Here is a 6,313-nt window from a genome sequence, read left to right on the forward strand (position 1 = left end):
GTGTACGGTGCGTGCGTGGGTGTTAGCAGTACTGGCGCTAACCTGACGCTGCTTGGGGCTAGTGTTTGCCAGTTCACCAAAACGCTACAAAAAAAACTGTTAGCGATCGCTGAGATCAGGCCTGACTCTGCGAACGCTGCAGTTATGTGTTTAGTGTTTTGTAAGTGACAGTGATCGATCGATACTGCACTTGGGTGGGCTGGGGTGGGCCGGGCGGAGGGGCAAAACGCAGGTGCTAGCAGGTATCTGGGCTGATCCAGCTAACACTGCGTTTTTGGGAACCCTAAACTGCTGGGGACGCTATTATAGATCTGATTGGATCAGATATTGATCCGTACAGATACTATACCACTAAGGGAGGCGTATGCTGCGTGCGTGGGTGTTGCGGTACTGGCGCTAATCTGACGCTGCTTGAGGCGATGCATATCACCGCTGGGCGATCAGGGGGCTAAACCTTTATTCGGTAATAAACGGCGGGTGCCCTGACACTATAAAAAATAAACGAACTAACCAGCGTCACCCGTAACACTTATACGGTGATCAGTGGTGAAAGGGTTAACTAGGGGGCAATCAATGGGGTTAAAACATTTATTAGATAGTATATGGGGGTCCCTGTCGCTATAAAACGCTGACGGCGAACCTAAATATTTAGCTCCCTAACTAGCGTCACCAGCGACACTAATACAGCGATCAGAAAAATGATCGCTTAGTGACACTGGCGACAGGGGGTGATCAAGGGGTTAAAACTTTATTAGGGGGCTTAGGGGGGTATCCTAGACCTAAAGGGGGCTAACCCTAACTGTCCTACCACAGTAACTGTCACAAATTGACACCATGCAGTAGTGTGACAGGGGGGGGGAGGGGTGATTGGGGGGCGATCGGGGGTGTAATGTGTGCCTGGCATGTTCTGCTGAGTGTGTTTGTGTTTTACACTCACAGTGATGTTTTCTCTCCTTGGCGCCGGAACGGAAAATACCGAGCCGAGGAGAGATTACATCATTTCCTTTGCTGCTGTTTAGCATACAGCAGCAAAGGAAGATTCTCATTCGCTGGGAGCGATCGCGAGGGGGGGGCTACGAACGGATGGTCTCCCCCTCACCTCTCATCGCTCCCAGTCACAAGCCGACCGCCTCGGGCACCGGGGGGGTCCGATCGGACCCCCCGCCCGCGGGAGGCAGATCACGTATAGGTACGTGATTCTGCCTGCCCGTGCCATTCTGCTGACGTATATCGGCGTGAGGCGGTCAGCAAGTGGTTAAAGTAAGATTCTGAACGTATCTATTGAGGTCTTTAAATAATAAAAAAGGGTTAGGTTTGTTGAGGGGTGCAAAATTCAAGCCTCTACTTAACAATAAAGTATCAGCTTTGGATAAAGCATAAGAAGATAAGTTAAAAATCTTCACAGTTTCCTTATTTTCAGTGCGTTGGGACTTCCTCTTGCTGCGTCCCCCTCTGCAGCCTCTCCGATGAGCTTTCTTTTCCTGGAGGCTGCCAGAAGAGGACTGAGCACCAAAAAAGGAGGGGATGAAGTAACCGGGGGAAGAGAGCAATCCATATGTTTGCTGGAACAAGGAAGATTCGGAACAGAGGAAACTGTAGCCTCTGTACCTACGGAAGAAATTTCCATTGCTGCCAAAATGGGGGGGGGTGATTGGTTGAAACATGAATGGGTGCTGTCGAGAGTGGTCTATTATAAAATTGATTCAAAGCAGAAATGAGACTGGAATTGATGGATGTGTTATTCGAGTGAGTGTCTCTTTTGTTTTTGTTGTTGGGCTGTTTTCTAGCCTGAACAAGGGGATCAAGATGACACGAACCTCTGGTGGGCTTCCTTTTATGAGACCAGGTGGGAGGAGCCACAGAAAGACTCATTAAAGGTCGTGGGGAGCCAGTCTGAATGGGTGGACAGGGAGGGGGAAGGGTGGGGACTGGAGAAGATTGGGAGATGTAATTATGTTCTAAGGAGACTGGCCGTTCAGAGTTGGGATGCATTCTCCACCTGTCATAGTTATAATCATCCAAATCGCGTCTGAATTTACCTAACTTCATGCGCAATAAGGAATCTTCATCTGCTTTTGTATTTTTCTTAAGGGTATTTAGCCATGAGAGAGGGATGGTCGTATTGTAGCCGATAATGTCTTGAATAAGTGTAAGTACATCCTGTTTGAGTTTGTCAAATCTGGATGTTCTATGTAGGATGAGAATGCTCATCCACTTGGATGTACAAAAGGCAGAAATGTCGGCCCATTCCATTTTGTGGTCATTTTCAAGAAAAGAACATTCTTTCATGACCCTAAGGCCCCTCGGGGAGATCTTGGTATCAATATATTTGGTTAGAAAGAATTTGTCCCACCATTGTTGATTGGTGGTCTCAATGACTCTTTCTAATTGTTGAAATTTCCCACATAGAACCTGTCGTATTTTACTAGTATTACTCGAGAATATGGTTTCTTTCTCATCATGATGGCAGCCCTGCTTGCTCCTTCTGGACGTTTTTACCCTTCCACGCCATTTTTAGTAATACATAGACCATTGGTCTGTGCTTGCCATATGGATTGTCATTTCTTTCTTTTTATTCATTGAATGACTTTTGATACATTATTTGTGTAGAACTGATCCCGTGGATTTTCTGAGTTATTGCGCATACACTTGCTCTCATAGACAGGAAAGGATCACATGGCCCCTATGGTAGGTTCATAGTGATCTCCAACCAGGACATAGCCAGGAAGGAATCACATGGCCCCTTTGGTTACAGCATTTGTTCACACCTAGCTAAAACTTTTGCACAGTACTGTAGAGGGAACATTGTATATACAGCTATTATGAGGGGGGGTAACACTTACCAGGTGAGGCAGTCATCTTGTGAGATTGCGTTGGCCGGGAATCGAACCCGAGTCAGCTGCTTGGAAATCAGCTATGCTTACCACTGCACCACCAACGCGAGGTAGCATGTCTTTAGGGTGTGGGAGGAAACCGGAGTACCCGGAGGAAACCCACGCAAACACAGGGAGAACATGCAGACTCCATACAGACAATGTCCTGGTCAGGATATGAACCAAACACCCCAGTGCTGCAAGGCAGAAGTACTAACTACTAAGCCTCTGTGCTGCCCAATCTTAAAGCAGAACTTCACCTATAAAGGGAGGTTCCGCTTTTCATCCTCTTCCTCATTCGTTGGCCGGGAATCAAACCCGGGTCAGCTGCTTAGAAAGCAGCTATGCTTACCACTGCATCACCAACGCGAGGTAGCATGTCTTTGGAGTGTGGGAGGAAACCGGAGTACCCGGAGGAAACCCACGCAAACACAGGGAGAACATGCAGACTCCATGCAGACAGTGTCCTGGTCAGGATATGAACCAAACACCCCAGTGCTGCAAGGCAGAAGTACTAACTACTAAGCCTCTGTGCTGCCCAATCTTAAAGCAGAACTTCACCTATAAAGGGAAGTTCTGCTTTTCATCCTCTTCCTCATTCGGCTTTAAATTTTCTAAAGGAACTGGAGATACAGGTCCATATTGTAGTGTTATGAATCTTTCATATTCTGTCCTGTAGGGAGGGCCTTTGAATGAGGTAAGTGTGCATTTTTTAAAAGTTAGCAGCTGCAGTATTTGTAGCTGCTGACTTTTAAAAAAATATTTTGGCGGAACTCCGCTTTAAGTGACCTAGAGCTGCAGATCCTTTTTGTAGAGTGAATTAGAGCTACAGAGTCCTTCAGCTGTTGTAGTGGTCACTTCTCCAATATTGGTGATGTCCTTCGTGTGGAATGGGACAAATACATGTCCTCTGGTCTGTATAGTGTCTCTACTCCATGGATAAGCTCCGTCTTATATAAGAGGACATGAGCTAGCCATGAGTGTAACCTGAAATGTAGACAGGCAGGGACAGGACAACTCACTTGAATGTGTAAGACTGGCTCTTCATAGATGGTAGAGAGTCCATTCCCAGTATGGTGGATTGGGCAACAAGGATGCCCTGATAGTCCATCATCATTGTCTATGATTGCCTGTCTGTGGAGCTGCTACCACTAGTAGCTCCACCTACTGTGCTCAGGTCTGCTGGCCGGCCTCTGCTGTTTTTATTGGCGTCTGAATGGTGACCACTTGAATGGGGCACCAGCGCTACTTCTTTGACGCTCACCTAAAAGGTATTTCCACTTTTGCAGCCATATTGGGATAATGCCTACTTTTATATCTGTTACATGTTCTCATTCACAGAATAAAACTTAATAAAAATTGTAAAGTTTGCTGCTCACCTTTAAAGAGGGAATCACGTGTGAAAAATGACAAACAAAACATGGCTCCTACAAATCTGATACCAGAACCCCAGCCGAACATGCAGCCTGGCAGGTCAGGAAAGGGGGGGATGAGCGTGCACCCCCTCCACTCCTGAGCCATACCAGGCCACGTGCCCTCAACATGGGTAGTGGACCTTGAAAAGGGGGACCCCCCTCCCCCCTGACAAGGCACCTCTTTATTTTGAGGTCATGTGGTCTGGTATGGGCGAGGAGAGGAGGGCGTGGCGTATGCCCACCCCCCTCCCCCCCTTTCCTGGCCTGTCAGGATGTGTGCTTAGGAGGGGGTCTAGATTTTGGGAGGCCATGCTTTTTTTTTTTCCATGGGGTTCCGGCTTTAATTGTGATCAGCAATTTTTTCAATGTTCTTAAAATTATGCTATGTGAATGGGAACAAGTAAAAAATATAAAGTAGGTGTAAAATATGTGGCTGAAAAATTGGAATAACCTTTTAGGTGATCTCAGTAGAAGCGTTGGTGCAGAGATCTGTCTTGGTACAGTCGTACCTGGTCCCTGGGAGGGCCAATTACCATTTCCTCAAGATAGCTGAGATGGCAGATGCCAAAAGGTCATGGATGTTTCTTCGAGCCACACCTGGTCCCTGGGAGGGCTGATGGGAAGATCCTCTGTTTACTGAAGTGGCAGCTGCCACCGGTGTGGGGACCTGTGTCGGTACAGAGGTACTGGGTTCCTGGGAGGGCTGATGGGAAGACTCTTCGGTTGCTGGAGTGGCAGCCGCAACCAGTGTAGGAACCTGTGTTGGTAAAGCCGTACCTGGTCCCTGGGAGGGTTCCTCAGACTTTCCACTGAGTCTTCTAACACTATCCCCACACACAAAACTTGAACTATGCAGAAGAGATAATGTGGCACTCTTGTTGGTAAAGATAGCTGGTGGTATTGCTCTCTTGAAGAAAGGAGCTGATGAGAATCTTTCAAGACAGTGATGACGTAGTGGACTCCGGTGATGATGGCTTGACTTGAAGATCTTCTCCCTCCATGTTCACTAGCAAATCATCTTCTGATCCCTCCTCCTCATCTCCTAGTTTAAAATTTCTTCCAACGTTTTGGCCATCTTCACTCCCAAAAAAGCTGCACCCCTCCTATTTAGGTGCAATCCATCAATGCTATAAAGACGGTAACCGACTGAAAAGTCAGCCCAGTTCGCCATGAAGCCAAACCCCTCCTCTCTGCAATAGTTCCTCAGCCACATGTTAAGCTCCCTAAGCTCCTGCTGCCTCTCTGGTGTGGCTCGAGGTACAGGCAGTATTTCTGAAAATACTGCCTTGGAGGTCCTTTTCTTCAATATAGTCCCTAAGTCCCTGAAATCATTTTTTAGGGAGTCCCATCTTCCTCTAACATTGTCGTTGGTTCCAATATGTATCATGACAGCTGGGTTTTCCCCAGCCCCATCCAACAATTTGTCCATTCGATGTGCAATGTCCCGAACACAAGCACCCGGTAAACAGCATACTGTTCGGTAACAAGAGTCTTTGTGACAGATGTCCCTCTCTGTCCATCTAATTATTGAGTCCCCTACCACCAGTATCTTCCTGTTCTTTGCTGTAACTTTGCGCTCATCTTCACTGGAAGAGATGTTCCCAATGTTCCTCTGGCATTTTGGTGGAGTCTCACATTCTGGTGGGTTCTCAATATGAGCTTCACATTCTGGTGGAGCATCAACCTGAATTTCTTCTAGCTTTTTGGTCACCTTCTCTCCCAATAGAGCGGCACCCTGCTCATTTAAGTGCAGTCCGTCCCTGCTATAGAGCCGGTAATTTCCCGAAAAGTCAGTCCAGTTCTCCATGAAACCAAACCCCTCCTCGCTGCACCAGTTCCTCAGCCATTTGTTAAGTACCATAAGCTCCTGCTGCCTCTCTGGTGTGGCTCGAGGTACAGGCAGTATTTCTGAAAATATTGCCTTGGGGGACCTTTTCTTCAATATAGCCCCTAAGTCCCTGAAATCATTTTGTAGGGCGCTCCATCTTTCTCGAACTTTGTCATTGGTACCGATATATACCATGA

General features: G+C 47.3%; 1 non-coding gene across 1 annotated transcript; it reads right to left on the reverse strand.

The window, feature by feature from the left end:
* Positions 1–3,170: 3,170 nt before the first annotated feature.
* On the reverse strand, positions 3,171–3,242 carry TRNAR-UCU (transfer RNA arginine (anticodon UCU)). Its single transcript has one exon. It is a non-coding gene; the product is annotated as a tRNA-Arg (tRNA).
* Between the last annotated feature and the right edge of the window lie 3,071 nt (positions 3,243–6,313).

This window comes from Aquarana catesbeiana, linkage group LG07 (assembly GCF_042186555.1).
Source record: "Aquarana catesbeiana isolate 2022-GZ linkage group LG07, ASM4218655v1, whole genome shotgun sequence".
NCBI classification, from domain to species: domain Eukaryota; kingdom Metazoa; phylum Chordata; class Amphibia; order Anura; family Ranidae; genus Aquarana; species Aquarana catesbeiana.